General features: G+C 44.0%; 1 long non-coding RNA gene across 1 annotated transcript in view; it reads right to left on the bottom strand.

Annotated features, from left to right (window-relative positions):
• The window catches only part of LOC136020552 (uncharacterized), a 31,803-nt gene extending 10,160 nt beyond the window's left edge, over nucleotides 1–21,643 (bottom strand). Inside the window, exon 1 of the long non-coding RNA XR_010615407.1 lies at nucleotides 21,520–21,643. This is a non-coding gene — a long non-coding RNA (uncharacterized LOC136020552). The remainder of the gene's footprint in view (nucleotides 1–21,519) is intronic.
• Between the last annotated feature and the right edge of the window lie 4,132 nt (nucleotides 21,644–25,775).

The following is a 25,775-nucleotide window of genomic DNA, read 5'->3' as shown; positions in this document are numbered from 1 at the left end:
CATGGAGAGAGACCATGGCTCAAGGCAAGACCATAGGAGTCCCTGCACCACTGAGCAGCTCAGCCCAGCCCAGCCCAGCCGGGTCCCACTCCCCTCCTGTGTCAGCATACTACGGATAGTGCTAATGCAACACAGAGCCTAACTCCCCCACTCAGCCAGGCTGTGACAAAAATACACCAGCAACAGGAAAGGAAAGAACAGGATCAGCAGAAACAGGCCCCTGCAAGAAGAGTAGTGCTGGGAATGAGAGGGGAGCAAAGGTACCGAGGTGCAAAGATACAGCTGCTGAGCTGTGAGCACGGAGGAGCCACCATGGCAGCTGCACATGGACGCAGGAGTTTGCAGGCAGTGCTTGCCTGCTTGCTTCATCTCTAGCTGTGGCCAAGCAGCAGTGTGTTCAGAAAATCCCCAGCTTCTCTGTACCATCCATTCCCTTGCACATATGGAGAGCAGAATAGAGACTTATGGTTGTTGCTGTGGGCACTTGGATCATAAAAGCAGTGGAGGTAGAGGTAAGTGCCTCCAAGTTACAGAGGGACCCCATGGGCACTACACGAGGACAGGCTTTTGTGGTTTTAGCACGTAGGCACAGGGTCCTGAGTCTGTCCATCAAGCAGCAGCACACACATAGATAGGCCTGAACCCACAATAGTTCCACAGCCCTGATAGCCCATAGGAGCACCTTTACATGCAGAGACTACCCCACACCCAGGCACTGACACATCAGGCAGTCATGGTACCAATGAAGGGACTTTGACACAAGTGACCCCTGTGGTCTCCCTTCATGCTCTCCCTGCACTATAGGAGAGACTTGCAAATCCTTCCCAGCATGTCTGGATGTGTTTTGTTCCTCACAGACTCCTGTGTCCCAGCAGGAGACTGGAGCTGAATGAACAACTCCCCTTACGTTTAAATCTTTTGATGAGGAAGATGCTTGCCTGCAGCTGCCAGTCAGTACATCAGGCTCTTCATTATCTTTTAAAATATGAAATAAAGGAATTGACTGAAGTGTCAGGCAGCACCCTCTTGTCCTGCCTTTTATGAAAGAATAAGTTTAAAATAATAACAAGTAATAATAAAGCCCTGTCATCTCTGCAGTGCTCTCCATTATGTGCAACTGAACGTGATAAGAATTTACAGAAAGAGAAATCCAGCCAGAGGCAGCAAGGCCTCACCAACGGCCTTTGACAAACCCTTTATCACAAAGGGACTGACCAATACTCTTTGGCAACCTCTTATCTCAAGGGGAGCACACAAAGAAACACTACTGCATCCCTGGGGCCAGCAGAGACAAGGTCTTGAAGAGTCTGCTCAAGTCCCACAAGATGCTCTGCATCCGTGAGTCAGCTCAGAACGTGCTCCCTAACACAAACTTCAGAGCAAGAGAAATTGCTAATATCTGGGTGAGATTAAACTGATGAAACCCTCAGGAGAAGAAATTAGGCAGCACAACACTTACAAATAACCAGGATAATTACCAGCTATTGGGACAGGAAACCAAGTTCGCCAGCTCCGTGCTTCAGAACACAGGCTTGGCAGAAACTCCCTTTCTTTGCTTTTATTTCAGCTTAATGAGATGAAAGCCCATCCAGGAGGCCTCAGGGCCTGATCCTGCAGTGTTGCTCAAGAGGAGCATCAGGTGTTTTGCAGAGTTAAGGAAGCAGCCTGTGGTTTGGACATCCTTTCTTTCAAACAGAAGCTGTCCTTGATTAGCTTTGAAAGAGGAATTAAGGTATTGGAGGTGCTGGGAGCAGATCTGAGATACCATGAGCACTTCAAGGGCTGTGAATTTCGCATGTCAGTCTAGAATTCAAAGCCCTAAAAACGCCTTAAATCATCCAAATTACCGGAATGTTTAGATCAAAAAAAATCAAAACAGCCAGTGGAGACAATTTAACTTCTTTTACCCTTCATTTCAAAGTGCTGGGCTTTTCAAACTGCTAGAATTTAACCATTTGAAATGCCAGCTTCGTGCCGTACAGCAGAAAGCCGTGCCAATTAAAAGATGAAAAAGGTTTTTTGTCATTTTTCTGATGATATCAGAATAGTGCCTTTTTAAAGAGAAGATGATCCAAAACAAAAACATCAAAACAGCAATGTGGTGAAGCATTAAAATCCCAGCAGAACTGCCTTTGGCTACAGAAAGCACCAGAGCTCCTCCTGCCCTGCCCTGCTTTGGGAGTCTGCTTCTTAGAGAAGTTCAATGCCAGACTCAAGGTCTTCCAGGGCAAAGATCCGAATAACAGATCAGCTTCCCTTTTGATCTGGATGTCAAGATTTCTTGGCTCAAGGTAGATGCTGATAAGCACTAACCTCAAACTCACCATCCATCTGAAGAATGAGAGACTGAAAGTAAGGTTTGGAGGAAAATGCTATTAATCAGAGTTCTGTGTAATTGGCAACTTCCACTGGAATTCCCTGGATCCTCTGCCTTTGGTGGGAAGATTCAGCCTTGCTTTGGTTTAACTGCCTTATCAAGAAGACAACCACGATAATCAGCAGAATAGGTCAGTATTGGCAGCATTGACAAATGCCTGCACAAAAGCAAGAGAAGCCTGGCAATTGGTAAGATTTGGTTAGATATGACAGTGGTGCAGGTACAAAGGAAAGGATTGTCTGAAAATACAGGGGAAAATACTAGCTTAAAAATTGTTAAGCTTTGCAGCACCATGCATGAAGCTGAAACCAAGCAGCACTGCTTGCTCCTAGAGTCCACTGAAAGTAGGAAAGTTGTCAGTGCAAGGAAACATTTCTTTCATCGGTGTTACCTAGCATTAGCAAAGAGGGAAACATTTTCTTCTCCAACTGTATACGTGTCCCATGATTTATATTCTTTACAGCATTTTTATGAGCTTCTTTAGCACATCATCCAGTGTAATAATAGTATGATAATTGTATTGGCTGCATGTCCTGGCACTTAATTATAATGCTGTCATTGTCATTTCCCAGCTTGTCTAACAGAATAACTTGCCATGTGGCTGACATCCAATTGAGAAAAAAGGGGGAAAGGGAAAGAAAAAACATACAAATATGACATCAACATAAGACACTTGCTTGATGGTTTTGTGATTAAGTCCCTAAGTGAGAGCTCTACACAACAGTGTCCACTTTTGTCTGCAGGCTTCTTGTACAGGTTCTGCATACACAAGAAGGACCTCCTGTAATTCAAAGGCTTAGTTTTAAGCTGTCTTCTTCCTTTCCTCTGGACCAGCACAGGTCAAGCTCCAACCTAGCTCTGACAAACGTTTGCTGTCCTCACATGATAGTGATTTTCCCCTTTACTAAGTGCAGGTACAGCTCCAGCCCCAACCTTAAGCTGTCTGAAAAGAGCTTGTTGAAGACGCAAAATCCCTGCTCCTGCAGCTAACAGAGCTGATGAGGCTGGCACCCTCCTCCAGTACATCCTCACCCAACAGCTCCCACCCAAAATCCAACTGAGAAAATTTGACAAATCCTGTAACATCTCATCTACCACCTCCAGGATACTCAGAATGTTCCAAACCCCAAATCAGTCCTCAAGGCACTGTTTCTTAATCAAAGCATCTGACATTCAGAACTAAATTTACTTTGCTTACCCTGGCCGTCCTTTCTAGCCTGCCTGTTTCAAGGAAGTTTGCTCTAGGAACACTAACACAAGCAAGTTGCAAGTAATGGTGCATAGACAGTGCTACTACCACCGCTCATTTGCACTCTTTGCTCACACACGACCTCTTATAATAGCTCAATTCACTCATGGTAACTGATCTGTGCTTCACATGTCAGCTACACAAACCCAGGATGTTCATTCTGGCATAAATAGATCCAGTTTTTCATGCAATCATAGCCAGGTATTAGAGGCTTATGTGCATTACTAAATGATCTTTATCCAATCCCACAGTTGAGCATCACAAGAACTGAGACACTGCAGCTGCTTCACAGCTGTAGGAATTCCAATCCTAGGGACCTCAGTGAATTCAAGATTGCTGTGTACTGTGTTCTTTTCCACAGAGATTATTTATGTAACTAGGATTAATAGAGACGCAAAAAGAGCTCTTGACAAATAGCATACCTTTAACACAATAAACTACAGTGCTGGCACACTAGGATTCCTCACTGGTGAGCAGTTATGCACGAGCTTGCCCTAGGAAATCTCTATAGCTTTTTCAGGAAAAGGTTTCCTCTGCCCATACTTCTTTCCTATACGAGCAAGAGGTGTGCACAGCGATGCTCCTCTGCCAACTTGCTGCATCCGGTGGTCTGTCAGGCTCTGGGACACAGGCAGAGGAGCAAGCAGCGAGAGCAGCACTGCACTGGAAATCACGGTTTAAAGGTTTAGTAATGTGTTGTGCCTGTATTTATTCTTCCCAGACTGCATTTGTTGGCCACATGGAGTCTCTGCAGGTGGGAGCTGGAGCAAATAAGTGCCCTTTTTTCCTTCTTTCCAGGCCTTACCACAGCTTTGTTCTGAATATTGGAGCATTTCCTTCTCGCCCCAAGAAGCCATAGGAAGTCATGCAGTCTGTGGAGTAGCTGGGCTGAGGGGACTGAGAGGGGGAAAAGCCATGCAGGGAGGTTTAAGTTAATGGACTGTGACAGAGAGAAGAATGGCTTGTTTTCCCCCTTGCCATCCAGAAAATCTCCCGAGGATAAAAATCACTGAATCAAAGCTGGACTTACAAGAGACTTGAGGCGAGAGCACTAGGATTTGGGGAAGAAAGGTAATCAGCAGCTTGCTCTGGCTAAGGCAAAGCTGATACGGTCACACCTGAGGTGAAAGGATTAACACCGTATTGTAGCTTATAGTGGGACACAGTGGGATGCTTTGGGGCACTGACCAACAGGGGACCAGCAGCAGCAGCTCCTGTTGCTCTGCTGAGGAAACCTGAGCTGAAAGCAGAAGGGCACAGGTAGGACCCCTCACCAACTGCTGCAAACAGCTCCTCTCTGTGAGGTTCCCCCAAGCATCCAGGGCTCACCTCTTGATTCCTCTCTAGGGCTCAGCTGCAGTGCTGCCCTTTGCCCAGTGCCTGGGCTTTTCCTTCCAGCTCCCACTGCCGCACAGGTCCCCTTCCCTACAAGATACATCTCCACTCATGATTCTGTGTTGAGAAGCTGCATCAGCAGCTACAGTGCTGGAGCAATGTGCAACGTCCCAGGGCATCTGCAAAAGGTCACTGAGAACTGTTTTCTCTCGAGTCTTGTTTTTGTTTAAGAAGTCTGGGGAAGTGCTTTTTTGGAGGCTAGGAGGGGGAACTGTGCTGCTGTAACATAAATTTCACTGAGAAGCTACAACTTGCATTTAAATTGATTTATGAGCATGCCCACTGAGGTCTGCACCACCTTAACCAAGGCAATTAAAAACCCGATGTTAGCTTAATTGGTTCAAGGTTTACTACAAGCAAAGCTTAAATGCTGAGATGCTTTTCCAGAAGAGCACACTGAGTTATTTGTCTGGTGTTTCAAAGGCATATGTCCATGCTAATGTCCTTTGTCCTTGCTGAGCAGATCACTGCAACAACTGACCTAAACACAGAACCTGTGTGTCACTGTGTGAGAACTGAGGACTCTTCCCAGGGTGATCGAGGTCTGTAAAGCAGAATTCAACTTCTTCAAATAAGATCCGTGTGCCTCAGTTGGAATCAGCTCACCTATGATGTGATCCCCAGTGCCTGCTCTTTCTAGCTGTTACGTTAAAACCTCATTAGCTTCTGCAAACACAAAGCCAGGAGATGGTTAAGAACTGAGTTAATTAATAGCCCCACAAACCTAATGTACAGAGGCTTCAACAAAAGCTTTTGATTTAGCCCATCTTTTGAGTTTTTTGTTCTTAATCAATTATTTCTGTCCTGCAAACAACTTCCCTTTCCTCTAGTATAACATCTTAATTAAATGCATCTGAACTGAACCACATACCTGCTAGCAGGGGTGAACTCACCAAGCTGGGAGAAATTACGCCTCTTGCTCCACTGTTCTCATGTTCATTTGCAGATCTAAGTAGGAGCCAAGCCTTTCACAAACATGTCTTTACTGCTATTTCACAGGAATTGCTATACAGTAATATAGTGAGTGAAATCACTAAGTCAGCACTTCTCAACTACAACAAAATATTCTGAACCTTACAATATTTTTACCTGTGTAGGTAATATACAGTCTACGTGAGACCATCTCCTACCATGAAACACCTTTCTTTGCTAATTAGAAGCATTTTCCTGATTATTTGATGTTAGTGGGTAGAAAGCAGCTCAGCCTTGGTCAAGTAAAACAAAGGCTAAGGAATACTTTATTAGTGCCAAATTTCATCTGATCTGTTAGAACTCCTCCATGAGCACTGTCTGATAACTGTTTCCCTTATATACGTTTCCATTTCATGAGAACCTTGTCTGATTTAGCTCTGCTGGGGAAGACAAAGTTGCAAGCTAGCGAGAGCTGTGCTTTGCTTGCATCCAGACGTGGTGAAAAATGAAATAGCTCTTAAGGGGCCACTTCTTGAAATACTGCTCCTTAAAAATCTCCCGCTCTTGCAAGATTGCCCATTCAAATTGTATGGTCTCAAGTAGCTCAGAAAAACCACTTGTTTTATTCCATATCCTATTTCATATGTTGCTCTACACCCTGCATTTAGACATCTCATATGCAAACACAACCTTTCCTCTAAGCACTCCTTAAACAGAACTGCATATTTGGCATGAGCAAACACATTTGCCTCTGTTCCATATAGCAACCAGCAGCATTAATTGAAACACCGGTGACCCCAACATGTGCACTTTGCTGGATCAATTTATGGGCACTGATATAAGAAAGAAGAAAAAGAACTAAAGGAACTGAGGATGAGGAGGAGCTGATCACCCAGGTAAACCAAGCAGCCCAGGTAGGTGAGGATACAACCATTAAACATCACACAGATAATGCCAGGAAAGGACAATAATCCAGAATAAGTTTGGTCATTTCTTTGCATTGTCTCATAATATGAGAAATAAAGTAAACAATTGTCAACAGTTGTTCACAATTATAATTTCAGCTTTCGCACTGAGGTTTGGTCTTATGCATTGAGCCAGTGCCCCCTCAATGTTCATAAAGTTCTCCTTACCCTAAGCTAGTGTTGAAGATTCGTTGTGTTTCTACCCCTTTGATGTTGGAACTATTGCTAGCCCCCAGCACCATCACATTTTTCTTCGTCCTAGTTATTTAAGGGAACTTTTTCCACCTGACCCAGGCAAAAGCTTTTCATGGGGCAGCTTGACATCAAAGTTAGTTTGCTCATACCAAAGGGCTTCACAAACACACGGTTAAAAATATAGCCTCCCAGTTACAGTCGCATTCTCAGAACTGTAAAGAGCTGGGAACCAGCACAAGTAACCCCTACACCAGATCCCTGTCTGATGTCCATCCAAGGCTGGGATCCTGTCTCCTGCCAAGGACAGCACGCAGAAAAAAAGCAGAGGAGACTTCTGCAGGAAAAGAAGTGATGGAGATCCCCTCTTCATACAGAACATACTGCATGAACCTGTGTGATCACCTTCTGTTATCCCAGGTTTGTATTCTCAGATATGTTGCAATCACAGAAATTTGACATAGGAGTCTTAATAAGTGCTATTGAGAAGGACTATATGCAGTATGATCACATGCTATGGAATCCTGCTTACTAGAATTACTTACAAAGCTATCAATGTGCTGCTTTTTTAATCCTTTAGTCTTGTTTAAATTTCAATCCTATTTTGCCTGCTGTTACACCCTCTGAGAGCAGCTTTGTAAGGAAACCTCTGCCCAGGTGAGCAGAGAAAACATTATCAGAACTTGCTTATCTTTTTATGCCACAGAATCATGATGATGTCCATAATCTATCTCCCTTTGGTAATGACCCATATAGCTATGAGGCAATTTCCAGGCTTGAGTCCAAGCACAGAAGGCTTAACACTTCTGTGTTAACCTTTGGCATAACTCTTACTATGATGCACTTCTCAACTCTCACAGTTTTCCACCAAGTCACAATTCTCCTGGATCAAGAACAAGGAAAAAGCCAAACAAACCCAAGTCCTGCTTCCTTTCAGGCAAAGCCCGGGACTCTTCCCATAGAGCTCAAAGGCAGTTTGAGCACCATGTTGAGATTTACAGTCAGGATTTCACAGATTTCCTCATCCTTCATGGTTGGGAATGATCTCATGGTAGTTCATTTTTCCTAAAGAAATACATTTTTAACCAATGAAATACTTTCCACTTTAAAAAGGGACTTTGAATTCTTTAACTTTTAAAGCTACTTTCCAATTCTGTTCCAAATGCTTCATCTAGCATTCAAGTGGAGCACTAAGCACCTCCCTATTCCAAAAACATTTTGTGTCCAACTTGACATCTAATATTTAAAAAGGTGCTTTGGCAGCATATGAATCAGAGGAGGAACTGTAGACTGGGAGGTAGAATAGGAAGAAAACACACCGTTGTCAACAGTATGTCCCTAAATCTATGACACTCTAGCAAGAGAGACTTTGTCAATTCAGCTTTCGCCAAAGTACACGGCACAAAGTACACCTCTTCAGGTGATAGCTAATCACGGTCCACCAATGCATACTTTGCACTGATGAACTGGTAGAGCCTTTGCTAAGATATTTTTAGCCTAGCTTCCTAAGGAAAGTGGACCTATGTAGCTATGCTGCCTATGCTGATCCTTCCAGCCCAATCTTCCACAGATCTTTCGAACCAGTTGTTTAAATTTTAGCGAAGTTTGACAGGGGAGTAGATGCTTGTGGATATGCAATTATCTCTTATCTCCTGAAAATCACAAGCAGGAAAGAGAAAAACCTAGACTCCATCAGAAAAAACCAAGCCTGAACTACTTGTTACCCTTGTTATTTCACCAGTTGACCAGCAAAGCCACACTCAGAAGCAGCCTCTTGGTTTGCTAATAGCTACAGGATGAAGGACAGTGCTGGAGCTGTCAGGAGGATAAGCCTGAGAAGACATTGAGTAGGGGTAGGATCATGTGGACACTCACAACAAAAACAAGCTTCATCAGGTTCAGTGTTTCCCCTGTGGTATGATCCCCCTCTCATAAAGCTAAGGTTTCATAGAGTCACATTACCTCCAGGACCTGTGAAATCAGATGTCACACGGCTCACCAAGACAAATGACAAGCACTGCCTAGGGCTAATGTATTTGCTTATCCGCACTTGTTTTCCTCTTTCCCTCTGGGCCTTTCAAAGACAAAAACTAAAACTGCAGTGGCCTGCCTTGCATCAGCTTCAGAAGAGCCATCAGTTCAACAGCACTGGAATTAACCTTTGTAAGTGTTCTCTTCATTAAGGGGCACGAGGCATATAAGGAGGAGGGGTGGAAGTATCAGGTAGACTTCAATCTGCATGACTAGCAGTCTGGCCATTGGATTCTCTTCCAAAAATCAGAATACAGGTATACATTAGGTACCAACTGGTTTTATGACTTATTCCTTAAGGACTGTTCATGAGCATCCTGTAACAGCTAATGATGCAAGTACGCTCCAACTATTTGCTAAACACTGTGCACAGGAGAAATGGAGCACTGATTAAGGGAATGTTCAGCACATGGAAGCTGTGTTTATGTCATTGAATACCCCACAGCAATTCATGCCACCTTTCCATGCCTCAGTTTCCCTCTCTGTAACTAGAAGTTATTAACAAGATCTGAGCTTGGTGTTTACCTTGAGGAACGTTAGAGGAAATCTGCTTCAGTCTCCCATGAGAATTAGGTCCTGGTAGAAGTGAAGCAGCATACAGACTACAGGCATAAACTACTATAAGCTAGTCATGGGTAGGCTTGCTCAAGCCACCAAACCAGGGTATTGCAGGTACATCATGAGACAGGTCTTTCCCCCACATTTACACATAGCATCTGCCAGTATTTCTGCGCTCCCCAGCTCCTGATGGAAGTCCCTTCAATGGGGATAGCAAAGCCAAAGCACAGACTTCTTCCCTTTTCCTCCAGACTAACAGCACTTGGACTGGCACTTCTGCTTCTTCCTGGGCACTTGAGCATATACTTTCATGGACAGTCTGCTTTCCAGAGGCAAAGAATCAGAAGCTCTTTCTTTAAAATGAAATTTTCGCTTCTTGAACTCCACTGTGATGGCCTGTGAGAGAGAGGAACCCTCCATGCACTGCTCCACAACAGAGAACAGCCCTTCGCACAGTCCAGTGCAGACCATTTGCCATGTTATCATCGCAGCACATTAGGAGAGTCCCTGCTCTGGGTCAGCCACTGATGGACACCAGTAAGCTGAGAACACTGACCTGCAGGAAAAAAGGGCATGGACTTATCATCAACTATAGCTCTCAAGAGATACACTGCTGATGGTTTGGATCTGGGATGGCTCTAAAAATATTCCTCATCCTTCCTTGGGCTTCGGTTTTCAACTAATTCCCAGCAGCCTATTGTGTTAATGCCCCCAGATCTCCCTCATAAAAAGTGTTTTATGAGCATTTTGCATAATCAATACAATTTTCTGTTTCTTTCTAAAAGGCTTGACCAGCATCACAATGAGAAATTGAGGTCAGTTCACTAAGTTCACCATCTATAGCAGAAAGGCATCATCTGCAATAAATATTAGTGTACAGTGACTGCTCTGGCAACCTCTGTTGAACTACTATGGAATTTACAGCACAGATTTAATTTGCAAGTTTGTCTATTTTCCCGTAAGGCTTTTTAAAAAGGTATCTAATATTTATATCTGCATATACTTTGCTGGAAGCAGTTAAGCATTTATAATGAGACAACAATAAAATGCATTTACTTTATTTGCTGTACTAATTATTTCCTCTTGAATGATTTAGTATATATTGTAATTTCTGTTTATAAACAACACTGTTGTCAGCCCTGGGAGTTTGTTCATCAGTTACAACAGGTTATCAGCAGGTATACACAGGGAATTCTGAAAGTGCTCCCTGGGTTAGGCAAGGAGAAGGAATAAGATCAAGATGCTCTTGCAGGGCTTCTTCTGGAAAAATTACATTGGTTTATGAAAGCCATAATCCATGCAGGGAACTTAGCACAGCTCTTCAGACGCACCAGCTCCTGAGTAAAAATAAAATGCCTCTTGCCGTGAATTCAATACCGTGCACACAAACATTTGTGTGCATGAGCATTAGAGCAGTTCTGGCCACTCTGGGGGCAGAGGTGGAAAATCGCTCCCTGCAAATTTTTCTGTTGATAATACATTCTCTAAGCAAGGGAACGGCATGAAGCCACGTGGCTCACCAGGCCACTGCATGGAACTGTAATACGAATTGTGCCTATTGCCTGTTATCAGATGTTTACTCAATGGACTGATTAGACCCTAAAGCAGAAGTAGGAAAATGAGTGAACTAGAGGCAGGTCATTCAGCTGCTTTAATCCCTGGGCTTCTCATCTAATGGCAAAGACATAAAAACCTAACCGATAACTACTAATGTTCTACAGAAATTAGGTTAAAATCCTACATTATTTAACAGCATAATGTAAAATAATTTTGGGGTGATTCTGAAAAGCTATAGATTGATTTCATGGTAGATGAAAGGATTTCCCCATGGTTTTCCTGAGCAAGGACAAGAGCCCCTAGAAATTGCCCCATTACTAAAGAACACCCTGTTGTGGGCACAGATTTCCACAGGCTCACAAATAAAGCCTTGCTCCTAGTGCTGCTGCACAGAACCTGGACGATTAGGACATAGGCTTTACAGGGGCACAGAACACAACAGCTGATGCTTGCAAATAGATTTTCCACCTTTCTTTTGTACCCATACAACACATCACATCACAATTAGTCATTTTTGTTGTAAGAAAGCTCAGGACAGGATCCTAAATACAGATTCTCACACTCACAGGACATTCGCAAGTCAAAGTCCCAGGCTCCTGCTGTCCGCTCTTACCTACAGCCCTTTGCATTCACTTCTCTTCTGGATTCTGCTTTGCCAGGAATTCTGCAGTCCTTTCCCTCTTCCACTAACTGCACCTCTCCTCTTCCTGCTCTAGGACAAGAAGCCTAACAGCTTGGCACAGCCAGTCCCTAGTGAACTTCCTTGTCTCTGGCTACAAGCTGGCTCTTGCCACTCAACCAACATTATGAAAGCGTAATGTAGAATGCAACCTCCTCTCTTGAAGAAGGGAATTAGGGCAGTGGGTTTCACAGGTCTGAAAGAAGGAAAGAAACAAAAAGGAAGAGGTGCCCCAAGACGACACCACAATGCAAAAGCAGGATGGAAGGAAATGTCTTATGATAGTGACAGACACAGAAACAGAAGAGCATTGGAGAGGAAGAACATCAGCAACAGAGACAGCTAAATGAAGGGGTATATTGCTCATGTAAAAGGCAACTTACAGGCCTGGAAGTAAATGTTATTAGAGAAGATAGTCCAGGTTTATTTATGCCCTGTGGAGTTTCCCTGCTATTTCCTACAACACAACAGCATCAGGGAGGACTCGCAAGCAAAGCCACATTTGCACAATTCACCCCAGGCACCCCCCACCAGCAAACATGCCATGCGCAGCTGAACTGCCGCTGAGCCTGGGATCTGCTCTACAACCTACCTGGGGATAATTTCCCCCTTTCCAACCTCAGACTCATTCTGTGTACGGCAACTGCATTATACAAGCACACATGAAAACACAGTAACACCCACTGCAGTAAGTGCTGATGCAAGATAACTGCTTGGTTCATTTTTCATGAGGATATCTGCCCAGGAGTGTTTATTCTAAACAAAGGACCCTTAGAAGCAAGGCTTCAGGAGCATATGGTCAATGTAAAGCGTTAGATGCTTTTTGCTGAAACGTGTAAGGATCACCTTCCTCTGTCCCAGAAGCCAGCTTAGACCAGTTACTCCTGCCCTGATAGAAATACTCATTTTAAAATGCATGGCAAGGCAGAAGATTTTTACAGACAACCTGCAGTTGGGTACCAGCATCCCACAACATGTCACTGGGAGATGGCTTTATGATGCCTCTGCCTAGTCTCTGCATTTGCCTTCATGAGATTTACAAAACGTATACTTTCTCCTAAGTACCACTTGGCTTTGTTACTTTTTAAAAGGAGCAGAGCTCATCAATAGCACAGAAAGGGAATACACCCAACACTCTGTAATCTAAGCTTCTGAAGAAGAGTTTTTAAACCAACCTTTATTTCACAGATTTCAGATGCATTTTAAGACATTTTGCAGATGAACGTTTTTCAGTTCCAGGTGAAACAAAACGAAACAACTTGAGTAAAAAAAAAAAAAATCACAAATATGACAAATAACAGTAACTGTGTCTTCTATTCAAATCCCCAAAGGAAATTATAAATGGACAGGAAAAGGGTGAAAATGCTAACACGGACTTTTCAAGCACAGAATATGCCTGAGTATACAAAAAGTATACAAAGCCAGAAATAAGGAAAACTGAGAAGTGATGATGTTACTTTTTCCATTAACCCTTGCAGAAGATCTTTAGGATGTTCCAGAAAATGGAACATCCCCCATTTGGTGACTCTACGGGGGGTATTACATGATTCAGCTCCTGGAGTCCAGTGATTACAAAAGCTATTCCTCATTTTGCCCACACTCATTTTCCAGTGCTTGCAACTGCAAAGAAACCTTCAAAAAGCATTTAGTTTTATCCAGAATGCTACGTCTGCCTCCTTGCAAGTCCACAAAGACTTAGAAAACATCCTGTTCTGCGCCAACGGCTGTCAGTAATGTACGAGTATTTGTGTATGTGTGGCCAGATTTGTCTGGAGCCAGCAAGCAGCCATCCTGCCCACAGAGCTTTGAGATCCTTCCAGGTGGTAAGTGTTAATAAAGCAAAGCATGGTAACATTATCATTATTTTCTACTTTAATTCTCCAATTTCATGCTTCACTTTTGTTGGCGTCTCATGCACTGGAACATTCGTAATCATTCATTATTCTGGTTGAGAGAGAATGCATAAGGTTTTAGGAGTGATATGACATTTACACTCACTTATGAGTTATTAGATGTCTTCTCATATGGGATGAAGAATGACATCTTGTCTTCTGAATATCAACCAAGTTTCCTTTGTAGCTTCCTCTCAGTTATTCACTATCAGTACTCTTATCCTCAGACAGAAGCAACCACACATAACATGTACAGAAATAAAAATTACAGCATCTGACCAATACTTTGCATTCTGCATGTGCAATACAGATCTAAGACATGAATCTGCATCTTTGTTCATGTGACCATTGTCTTTAAAGTCAAGGAACCTACTCCTACTACCTAATCCTCAAAACCTACTTTTGAGAAAGTACTTCTCAAAGTTGTAAACCCAGGTCTTGCAAGTATTTTAAAGTATAATTACAGTACTATTTAACTATCAGTTATAAGCTGGAACCTACAGAGTAAGGAAAAGGGTTGCTCACTGAATAAAATATTGCTGTCATTACCAACCCTGAAAATAGCTATTAAAAACCTTAAGCACCCACTACTACCTGCAGCCTGCTGCTCACAGCACCTCCACATCCAGGGAGAGCCACTTATCAGCACACCCTGATAACTTCCAGTGCGTTCTTCAGTGAAGGATTAGCCCCAACACAAATCGGTGCCTGGTGCTGGACAGCTGCTCTGTGGGGACACGAGCCATTCCTTGAATAATACACTGCCTCTATTCCTACAAGATGCAGTAATGATCTTCTGTAGGAATTAGGCACCCTACAGATATTTGCATGCCAACCTCCCATCCCAAAGTCTGGGAGGTGACATTAGAGTGTTTCTAGGTGGCATCTCTTACCCCTGCCAAGAAACTTACTTCTGAAAGCAAGTGAGGTTTCTAGTTTGGTCCCATGTCCTTTCAATTGTGTGAAAAGCACTGAAAACAATTTCATATGACCTGTCTGTATAGTGTCTGCCTTCCCCTATGGGTTAAAACCGCATCCAATTTTCAGCAGAAACATTTAAACACGCAGTCATAGGACGGAAAGCCGCACGCAAACGTGGCACACTGCTCCTTTTCTCTCTCTCTGTCCCTGAACAGTGCACGGAGGAAGCAGCAGCGTTTCAAGTCTAATTGTGTATTATGCTGACTCTTAGCGTGACTGATAAACCAGCTCAATTCACATCCTCGCTCCAGAGTGCTAGAAGACAAGCAACACTTAGACACAAGTCATTTTTCTATGTCAAGCAATTTTCTACAACCTGCTCAGCTGCTACACATCTTTGATTTAAGCCACTGCTCCTCCTAAAAGCAGCATCAGAGCATCCTCTTTCAAGGCTGTGCGATGCTGTAAGCAGTTTCATGTCACATTCATCATAGATACAAACATGACAAACAATGGGATGAAAACCATTGATGAAAACAGGCAAATAAAGAGCTGACAAAAGGAAGGAGTGCACAAAGGAGGAAGAAAGTGAAGCAGCTACATTGGATAACATTCTTGTCAAGCAGGGTATATCCAGGTCACCCCTTTACTGCTATTTAGCTATTGAAAAAGCTTTTCTTCCGAAGTCAGTATTGGCAACAACTCCCCCTTATTTTGTACCAAAAGGTGGCAGCACTCCAACCACCTTCAGTGTGTCCCTCCTACTTCCCAAGGAGCCGTAGAGAAAAGGACCCACGAACCACAGCTTTCAGAGTCAAGCAAATATTTCCAAATCCTTATACCCCACTAATTTTTCCCTTTCACAGGTTGAAAGGTTTTTTGTAATTATTATTTAGAAGCACTTTACAAGCAAACATTCAACCAGATATTGCAACACATCCACTGACAGCAGATTTGAAGCCTGTAGGTTCAAAGACAGGAAGGGTGGGCTATTCAATAAAGGAGCAGAAACAGTAATGCAGATAAACTATTAGCACTCTTTCAAAATTAAATGAACCGAATCAGTTTCTAACACCACCTCATTCAATATGGAAAAGAAGTCCCAGTATAGTTGAAAACAAACAAACAAACCCTTGTAGCACTAACTTTGACAAATGCACTCCAATGAGAACATGCATGGATCCAGAACTAGAGAGCAGCACAAGCTGGTTAAGCAGAGATCTCACTAAAAATCTATCTCTAATTCAGATTAAGCTAGAAGCTCAGAAGCGACTCTGTGCACTACTGAAGCTTAGGGTAGAAGGATCAATAACACACAGATTAATAGAACCTTCACTACCAACAGCACCTCATCATCAGGATGATCACACCACTGCCTGTGTAGGGGGGGGATATGAAACAGAAATAGTAACACTCTGGTGTCAGACCATCCGAGATTCATGCAAAACAGGAAAACAATCCTGAATTCTAAGCAGCTGATTTTTATACTTGTATTAATACATATCTGTTCAGAGAGTCATTGCTTTGCCCTATTCATTTTTATTTCATTTTCTACTTGAAAGCAGCAACAGTCCCAGGCACAGGTATAAAATTCTGCACAGTTGTGCAGTCACAGGAATAACCAATAAATTTGGTTCTGTTTTGTTGGCAAATTGCGCTCACAAGTTGCGTTTGAAGAGTTGCGGGTGAAAACCTGACATTGTTGAAGTCAGTAGGTGCTTTTTCCACTGCCTACTCCAACAGCCTACAAAAATTTAGATTAGTAAATATACTAAAATGCACATTTATTTCTGAACTAAATGTTATAGGCAAAAAGAGATCAAGCCAAGGATTTCCCCAGAGATCATTTAGTTTGAATCTTAGCTACTTATTGCCTGGAGGGCTTGATCAGTCACCTGATGTTACGTTTGTACCCACATTTGTCACTAGAGATGTTGCAAAACTGTGCAAAATCTACCAAGACCCCATGACAGGCATATTTTGCACATATAGTTGCATGTCAGTTCTTGTAATTACCATTAATATTCATATGCTCCTTTTCTTACAGAAGTTCTCACAAACAATTTCTACTTCTGTGAATGTTGATGAGGAATAGACTGAAAGGATCAGAAATAACTTGCTGGAAAATTTGTTATTTTGATTGGAATAAGTATTCACACATCTCTCAACGTTCTTCATTCAGGTCCACACTTGCAGAAGTCATCCTTTTTATTAATTGATTTTGGTTTCCTGTCTTTACAGAAACCAGCTTTTTACTTAGCAGTACAAGAAGGAAGTCAACATGACACCATTAGGAATAATTACAACTCAGTTTCTGCACAGAAGTAACTTATTACTCTGGCAGCTAAAGCAAAATATGTCAGTCAGATAGTCTTGCTTCTAAGACACTGCAACTTCCCTCATCAAAAGTATAACAGGCAGGATCTGATTGCTGCTCACAGTGGAAGACTGGCAAGGGATTCGTGTTATCACTTCAGGAGCAACTGACGATACACTCAAAACATCTTACCCTACTCTACATCCCTCTGAGATCATCACCCAGCCACTTCCAAGCAAGTCACTCCTCTCAGGTTGCTAACACACAGTTAAGGGCTTCCAAGGGATCACTCAGAATTAAAGGCCTGTGCAGCAAGATCATTACGTTTCAAGAAATCGGAAGAAATTAGAGGCTGACTGAGAAAGATCATCAACGCTTCTAAGTAGGGACTTAACCCATGCGCTGGGCAGGCTTCCACTGCATGTACTGTTTGACAGATGCTTTTCCAATCATCTCCTGGATAACTATAATTAATAGCAACTATTTTACTCATCCTGGAGAATATTAAGTTACTTAAATCCTCTGGGGCTCCAATTCCGAGCCACCTTGGGACATGATTTCCAGACACATTTCGCATGCTGTAATAGCTGCCAGTCAAAGCAATATATCTTGAATCCCAGTTAATCAGCCATTAACCTCACGGTGCCCAGCCACACAAGAGAGATGATAAACCAACACCTGCAGGGCCCATGCTGCCAGGAGCACGGGGAGGCAGCAAAAGCAGCTGCAGGTCAGCTCTTGCATGCACAGGAATAGTTCATTAGAATGAATTGCATCATGCTTAATCAGAGAAGGGAATTTAGGATGCATAGAGGGTGCCTCCTTCTGAGATTTTGACTTTGCCGACTTAACCAATGCCCTCAGCTCATGGATCCTTAAAAAATTAAATGCTGAGAAGAAAAAATATACCCTACAGTCCAGCAGGACTGAATTTCTCACATTTAATCAGCAGGATTCGGATGTTCACAACCACAGCCAGCCCTTCAGTTAACCTATGATGAGGAGCAGTAGAAAGCTGTTAAAGATCTCATGAACATCCAGTACAAAGGGATGGAGATGATAGTTATCACTTGTTTATGAGAGAGCAGATATAAGTGCCTGATTAATGGTTTCAGCTCCACATGCATCCCCAGGCTCTCCCTAAAGTCCTCTTTAGCTCCTGTCCATCTCCTCATCTGTCTCTTATCAGCTTGGCCTAAACCACCTCCAATACCTGTTTTTTCACCCACAGCTCTTTATTCTCCCTTCTTCTCTCTTCTTCCTCAATAATCAAACCCCAAGAGGCTGATTTTCTTGGCAGTTTCCTCCACTAGCTGGAATAAAAGGTATCTCCAAGCCATCCAGAAGCTTTAATTATAAAATGGCTCTCCTAGATATACATTTAATCTATTCATTGTCCTTTGTACAATGCATATATAGCCCCCTTCGAGAATGTATTGGTTCTCATGAACCTGTCACAACTAAGTTGGTTTATCCACAGGCTAAGCACAAGCTTCCACTCAGTTCATGCTGTATTTTAATACTAAATTTGGACAATTCTGGGTCTGCACGTTCTCCTCCTGTACCACCCCAGGGGTCTTGCACCAACTTCCACTAGGCCTTTGATGGAGAGCAGCCAGGCTGCTCATTAGTCCGTTAGGAAGCTGCTCATCAGTCCCATTCCCAAACTCCCCATTACTTCCGTGGAATAGCTGCAGTAATTGGGCTGCCTATTTGTCAGGCCTGGATTAGCATTGCTTCAGCCAAACACTAATGGCGCATCCTGCCGCGTATCACACCACGTCTCCTCAATGCCAATGCAGTTGTGGTTTTTGTCACTGCTTTTGGGTCTGTCCTGTTTATTTGTCAGGCAAATGGAGGAGTTTTAACAACATGCTCAGTGACCTCTGTTCTCAACACTGCTTCTCGCCTGCACTGGAGGAGGGTGAGAACAGGGATAACACATCCTGCTTCTAGAAACAGTCCTGGGAGCGACTGAAGGTCTAGACAATGATGCCAGGGAATTAAAAGCAAGATTCAAACCTCACCAGCAAATATTTAAAAGCTTCAAATATCTGTTACAAAAACAGCTTCATGTTAATGGAGACAGCATGGGAAGGATCCTGCCATTTAAAGAAGCAGCTGCTTCTCTCCACTTGTGTTGGAGCACTTGAGGAAGCACTGGGAAGCAGGCTCTTGCTCCTGATCTCAGCATACACCAAAGAAAAGCACTGGGATCCACAAAACAGGCAAGAGGCAGCAGGAGATGGAAAGGAAATAAAGGATCTATAAATAACTCTGATCCTACAGAGAGCAGGAGCAGCAGCACAGTCTCAGTAACAAGGTGTTGTTCATGGTGCTTCTGGCCCAGGGAGCGGGGTCCCTCATCCCTGTGCCTCCGCTATGTTAAACTGTGTTCAATACTGTCTAGGAGGTGAGGGGACAGCAAGCTTAGAGCTGCCTAGGCTGACCCATACCCTGGGAAGCACAATGTGGGCCAGGAAAAACAATCTCTTGTAAAGCCAGTAAAATCAGAGTTACCAACCCTCACCTCCAGACCACCCCCAAAGGGCTTAACCTGAGAGCCAACCTAACTCTGCACAACCCATCTGGTCACTTCTACTGTTTGCAGACTGTCCATCAACAAGAAGATGGAAGCACCTTGCTCCTGGCTGGTTTGAGAAGGAAAACTATGACCTGTAATGGGACCTAGCACTGTGTGCCTGCTGCCACAGAGATGCAGGTGGACTCTAAGCATTCGAAACAGTTTTGCTTTAGCCAACCTTTTTTGAGAACAAAAAACTCATCTTCCACAAATGATTGGAAAATAAGTGGAAAAGCTCTGAATCCCAGCTCTAGGATTATGAAGAGCTGGTTCAAAAGAATATTCATGAGTATTTTATTTCCTTTATACCACAGATATCCAGATCTAAAACTCACAAGGGAAATTCAGCCAAGTATCTTTCTGTGTGGAGAAAAGCAGCAAATGTGTTTGTGCTCCGTGAGCTCAGGTGCGTTGGAAGGTCACAAACTGAACCAAGGAAAATTAAAGTCTAAAACCCATCAAGCTAAAATTAAATTCCTTGCAGGGACACTGGAGAGCTGGTCACAAGCAAAGATCGGAGTTGTGGAGTTTGCCACTTCCCCTGCAACTACACTAACAATAGGTCAGAAAAGGAGAAAACAGCTTCCAGCTCCTATTCCATAATGCCTCTGTATGTGTGTCTGAATACCCTCTGGGCTTTCAACCTTAGACTCAGCTTGTGAGCTGCTCGGGCTTGCAGCTCCGCTAGTGCTGAGGCAATGAGCTCAAACCTGCCTCCAGAAGAGACTTCCCTACAATACCCAGGAACATGGAAAGACGAGAAAGCAGCCACTGAGTGAGACAGCCCTGGACCTGTCGTGAGCCCAAGAAGCAAACCAGAAAGATTAAAGTTCTTCAGTTTAATCCCCACTGAGCAAGTTGTACTCCTTTATTTACTAAGAAATAGATACAGAGAAAAACTGGCGTTGTTTAGCTGGAACTCTGCTGAGGGCAGATATTCAAGAGCATAACAATGTATCAGGGATACTTTCATACATATTTGTTAAAACAATCCTTGTGCTTCTCAGCCCAGCAATATTAGCACATGGAGGGCTCAGAGAGTAGGATGCAGGGATAAGATAATGCCTATGGAACAAAACTGCCAAGAAAGCAGCAGTGCCAGAGCTGGTGCAATGCAAAGTCATCGTGGATCTGGAACAGCCTGGTAGGCTGGATGTTATGCTGTGCCTTCCCAGCAGCAGTGATTCAAGGTACATCAACGTTTTTAGGCTGTATCTAACCTAACGAGCCCATTAGGCAGTAGCCTATTCTGCACAGTTTCACAGCTGTCAAAATCCCACCATTAGCTCCTTGCTGTTTTCCTTGGCACACTGCTTGACTGGTCTTGAACCTACAAGCATATACTTGGTCTGCAACCAGGAAAAGAGACATTCCCTGCTCAGGGATGCCTTCCCAGCCTACCTCATGGGCCACACTAGCACACCCCCCTGAAAGTCTCCTAAGCCCATGAAAACCACTTCACCACTTTCACCCCACATGTACCATAAGGGCCCTAACTGAGACAACAGTAGCACACAGCAGACAATGGCTCACCCTCAGGGAGATTGCTTTGTACACAGAAACCTCACACAGATTAAAAGGTTAAAGACACAGCACTACACAACTACACCACACTTCACCACTCCCTTTCAGAGAGAACATGTGCAGAGAAAAGTAACAAACTTCTACAAAGCACATTCCTCTGGCAGGCTGCTCATACAGAAAGGGAGGGAGCCCAAAGCAGGTGAAAGGAGGTGAGCTGGTGCTCAAAACTCAGATGAGAAGGTCAATGAAGCTTGATAAATATCACCCATCATAGCACAGAAGCATATAAATGAAAATCATAAAAGGACATTGTCTAAACCCCAGCCATCCTGAATGCAGCCAGCGTACTTTATGCAACTTCTATACCTGCTATATTTCCCAGCTTGCCCAGTGGTGAAAGAAAAGCAGCTTTCTCATCTGGTACTTCACTTATCCTCATAAGCCCCTTCTCTGTCAAATAGGCATAGCTTCCATTACCCATGTTTCTGCTTTTCCACCAACAGACTTCACTAGCTAAGGTCCCCTATGCCTAAAAGCAATCCTCAGTAATTGCCCAGCCTATCTCTGGCTAAACCTTGTTATTAATCTCAGCTGACCACAGTCATTAGCAATGTCCTATATGGGAATGTTCACCAGCTGCCACCTCTCCACAATCTGAGAAGGTTCCGGTAAGAGGAGGGTCTGTGCATAGCGGAGAGTTATGAAGCTATCTGCTCATAGTCCCTGAGCAAAGGTATCCTGCCAAAGCAATGGTGTAACCAGGCAAGAAGGGCTGTTTGATTGCATTATCTTCACTATAAGCACCTGGAATAGGGTTACTCATTCTCTGATATAACATTGGCTTGGAGACAGTGCTGAGACCAAGAGGGCAAGTGAAGATGATGAACAGCCACCAGCGTCACCAGGAGATGCTTGGGGAGCTTCCTGGCCTGCAGCAGGGAACAACTCACAGCTAGGAAGCAGAAGTGACAGAGAAAGACCCTCAAGGAGCTTGTTTTGATTCAGAAAGGTCTAACCTGAAAGGATGATTTGTTTTCCTGGGGGTAGTTAATCTTGCCAGTCTTGTTCCAATTCATTATATTGTGTTCTGACCAAGTGTAGCCTTGGCCATTAAAAGCCTTTGGTATTTTTTGCTACATTCCTTTCAAAAAGAAAAACCAAACAAGAACATAAATGTTGCAGCCCAGGGCTCTGGGGTTGCTGCTGCCTGCTGTGCTGAGCGCCCACATCCAGCACGGTACTTAGTAACTAGCTGTGAGCATGGGGTCAGAGCCATGCTAGTGATTAATTTATCCCAGTACTCCAACCTGAGATTGCTTTATGTTACCACATTCGGTGCAAACTTTAAGGTGTATTCAGGCAGCTTTTTTCTGAGGAAAAACTGCAGCACCTTATGGCTGAATGTACTGCTCAGTAAGGAAAAATGGTGACTCTCTGTCCCAGGGCTGTATTAACTATACAGTTATAACTATCTATACAAGCTATAACAACTAATTTGACTGTTATCTCTAGACCTTACAGGCTTGTCTGCTCTTCCTGTATGGAATATCTTGGTTTTGCAGAACAAGGCATTAGGACTTCAGCATGAGGTCCTCTTTCTCTGTCCAGCACTGATGCAACTGCTCAGTGTAAGGACCAGCAGAGTTCTTTGCTTCAGCTTCCTCCCCCTGGATGGGGAGCACAAGAGCCACCTCTGTGGAGCACTAGCAGCCAAAATGGTCCAAAGGAGCCCTGCTAGGGGCTGGTCGTGCCTCCCAGAAGATGCCCAACCATTATTCTCCCTCACCCTGGAGCCTGCATCTCAGCAGCTTCCAAGCATGGAAAAGCACCCCTGGCCTTGGAACAAGAATCTTTCCCATGCCTGGCAGGACACCAGTGGGTGCTCCAAAGCACTGGCACCCCTTGCATCATCTGTGCACCCCAGTTCTTACGGTTGCTGCCCCTGGCTCCGCAGGGGATGAGGACAGTGAGCTCTGCAGTGCTTCTCAAGAAGGTGTTCTGAAGTCTTCCCACTCCTATTCAGATGAAAAAGCCCAGTGGCACTGCGCAGCTTCTGAAGCTGGGGGTTTCATCCTCTGAGGAGCTGCTCCCAGAAGGCTGAGGCAAGAATTCACTCCGTCAGGAGAACTTTAAATGTGGCCCTGCCAGGAGCTGCACTTGCAGCTCCTTCACCACCCTCCAGCCTTCCTCCCTCTGCCTTCTCCAAGTAATTCCACCAGCTCCTCAAAGACTTCCTCTGGCATGTCACTGTCCCAGCAGCGAAGCTGTGCAGGCTGCCAGTGGGGCACAGGAGGATGTGCTCCTTTTATCCCATCCCAGGGCCCTGTGACTGCTGCAGGCATTGTGGCATGGGGGTTCTACCGCCCCTCCACCCAACATCCTCCAGAGGAAGCCTTTGGGGTGCTGGTCCCAGGCAGCCCCTGTGCCCGGGATGCTCAAGCGTCTGCCCCTGCTCTTGGTGGCCATTTCCCATAGGCTGGGGTAGGCAGTGTCAATTGACCACCACGGAAACAGCACTGACCTTAAAAGCATAAGTGAGGAGAGGTTACAGTGCTGAGGCGGACAGGGTGGGTATTTTCAGACCTAGAACATTTGCATCCATACCCAAAGCACAGTGAGGTAAACAATGACTCTTTCAAACTGTATTTGCCTACCTTGATTTGTGGCAATATGTCCAGATCTTATGTAAATCCTTGCAAATCTTTTTCCTTTAGGATTTAGTATTCAGAGTACTGACAGAGTAAGGAAGGTATTATTCTTGCCATTTTGTAGGTTGGTGTCAAAACTGGTATGTATATTCAGACTATGTGAATAAGGGCATTTATACCATATATATTCAGTTGGTTGGGGTGATAACAAAGGTGAAAGAGAGGGTTTTAGTTCATATGAACTTTGCAGACATAGAGAGCATGCATGATTTCCTCACCATTCCTTACCAATGCACCAACTTCTCTTTGCTACTACATTCTATGGTGAGGTCATCTTGGAAAGAAGTCCTGAATTGTTCTGTGGTTTTTGCCATATTTTCCCTTACACTTCAATAGCTCTTTTCTTTCTTTGGCCTTCATCCATTGTTCAAAATGCTGCATACGCATATGTCACAGAACACATTCCCTTGTTCATAACCCTAAGCTCCCGCTAGGCAGGACCTCTGGGTGCTTCTACACAAATGAGCTCCTTAATGAACAAAGCAAAGCATCCTTTTTGTCCTGAAGCTCAGCTATGCTACATGTGTGTGCACCAGAACACCATCTCCTACAACCCCAATTACCTTTTCAGGCCTCTGTACACCCCTGCTGCAGGCTGGGTATCTCAAGTCTGCTCTGTGGGTTGGGCAGGTGAACTTGTTCAAAACCATTGATTTAACTGGAAATCAATATGCTGAAAATTGAACTATCAGTTTCTGCAAAGTGTGACATATAGCAGCATTTAAGGCAGGGCTAAGTAGAATTGCTTCAATTGCATCGCACAGAATACTAACAGGAATTGATTTCACCCTGTGAAGGCCTGGGTTTGTTTATCTAGTGGCTAAGGGTTTTTTTTGTGGTTGTTCCTGATTTTGAATGCTTTGCCTAATCCCATGTTTGAAGCAGATGAGAGGGAGAATCAGGACACCCTGTGTAAAAGCATGCCAAGAGTGAATGGGCAAGGAGGATTCAGCTCCAAAGCAGTGTTAGAAGCTGGAGCCCAAAGCAAGTTCTATGTTTTATCTCTCCCTCTGCCAGCTCAAAATGCTCTCTCTGAAGTGAGAGCTGCTGTGGTCGGTTGTACAAAGCAGGAGGACAGCCTTGTTTTATGAGCGCATCACAGAGCAACACACTGGCAGGACACATGCTCTAGCCAAGCTGCTCATAAAACCATCAGCCTGGCACTGAGTGTCCTGGGCACTCTGCTGGTCCCTCAGGCCTCCTTGCGTGAGGTGGCACTTTCATCGTCACCTCTCAGAGAATTTTCCTTCCAGGATGCTGCAGGCAGGGTTTGACAAGAAAATCCCACATAAAACCTGTCTGAGATAGATCCTTTGACTACCAACCAAAGAAGAGGATAAATGGCTGCAAACGACAACACAAACCACATGCTCAGAAAAATGAGCAAGCCACTACCAGTGACTGGGCTCGGAGAACTAGGACATATAGTGATGCTATTAGTTTTCCCTATAGCAATGGCTCATCTACCTGGCATTCTCTGATGTCCAGGCTGAGAACTGATTGAGAACAAGATGCCAGACTTCCATTTTGTTGAGGAGATGGTGGATTAAGGTAACAGCTCAGGCACACAGCGGCAGTCTGATAGGAAGTTCAGACTGCTGTTGCTGTTATCCTATTAGCCAAAAAGTGTAACTTCAGCTCAGTAGGCAGAGAAGGAGATGATTGTGTCTTGAGATACTTTTTTCTTCTGCCTCATCTAATAATGATTTGCTCATCCTTTTCTTTTGTTCAGGGAACATTCATTAAACACAGAACAGAAGCAGGTGGCAGCACTCTAGTTTGGCACATGCTGCAATTCAGAAGGGACTCATGTCTTTGCTCAGTAAGGTTTATCTTTCCCACGTCACATCTGTTGCATTGTGTCACTTTGTCCTCTAATGCTGTAGGTGTAGGGGCTCTTGGGTCCATCACTAA

Source organism: Lathamus discolor, chromosome 11, assembly GCF_037157495.1.
Source record: "Lathamus discolor isolate bLatDis1 chromosome 11, bLatDis1.hap1, whole genome shotgun sequence".
NCBI lineage: Eukaryota > Metazoa > Chordata > Aves > Psittaciformes > Psittacidae > Lathamus > Lathamus discolor.
The sequence above is the reverse complement of the archived record's forward strand: the minus strand, read 5'-3'. Positions and strand labels throughout refer to the sequence as shown.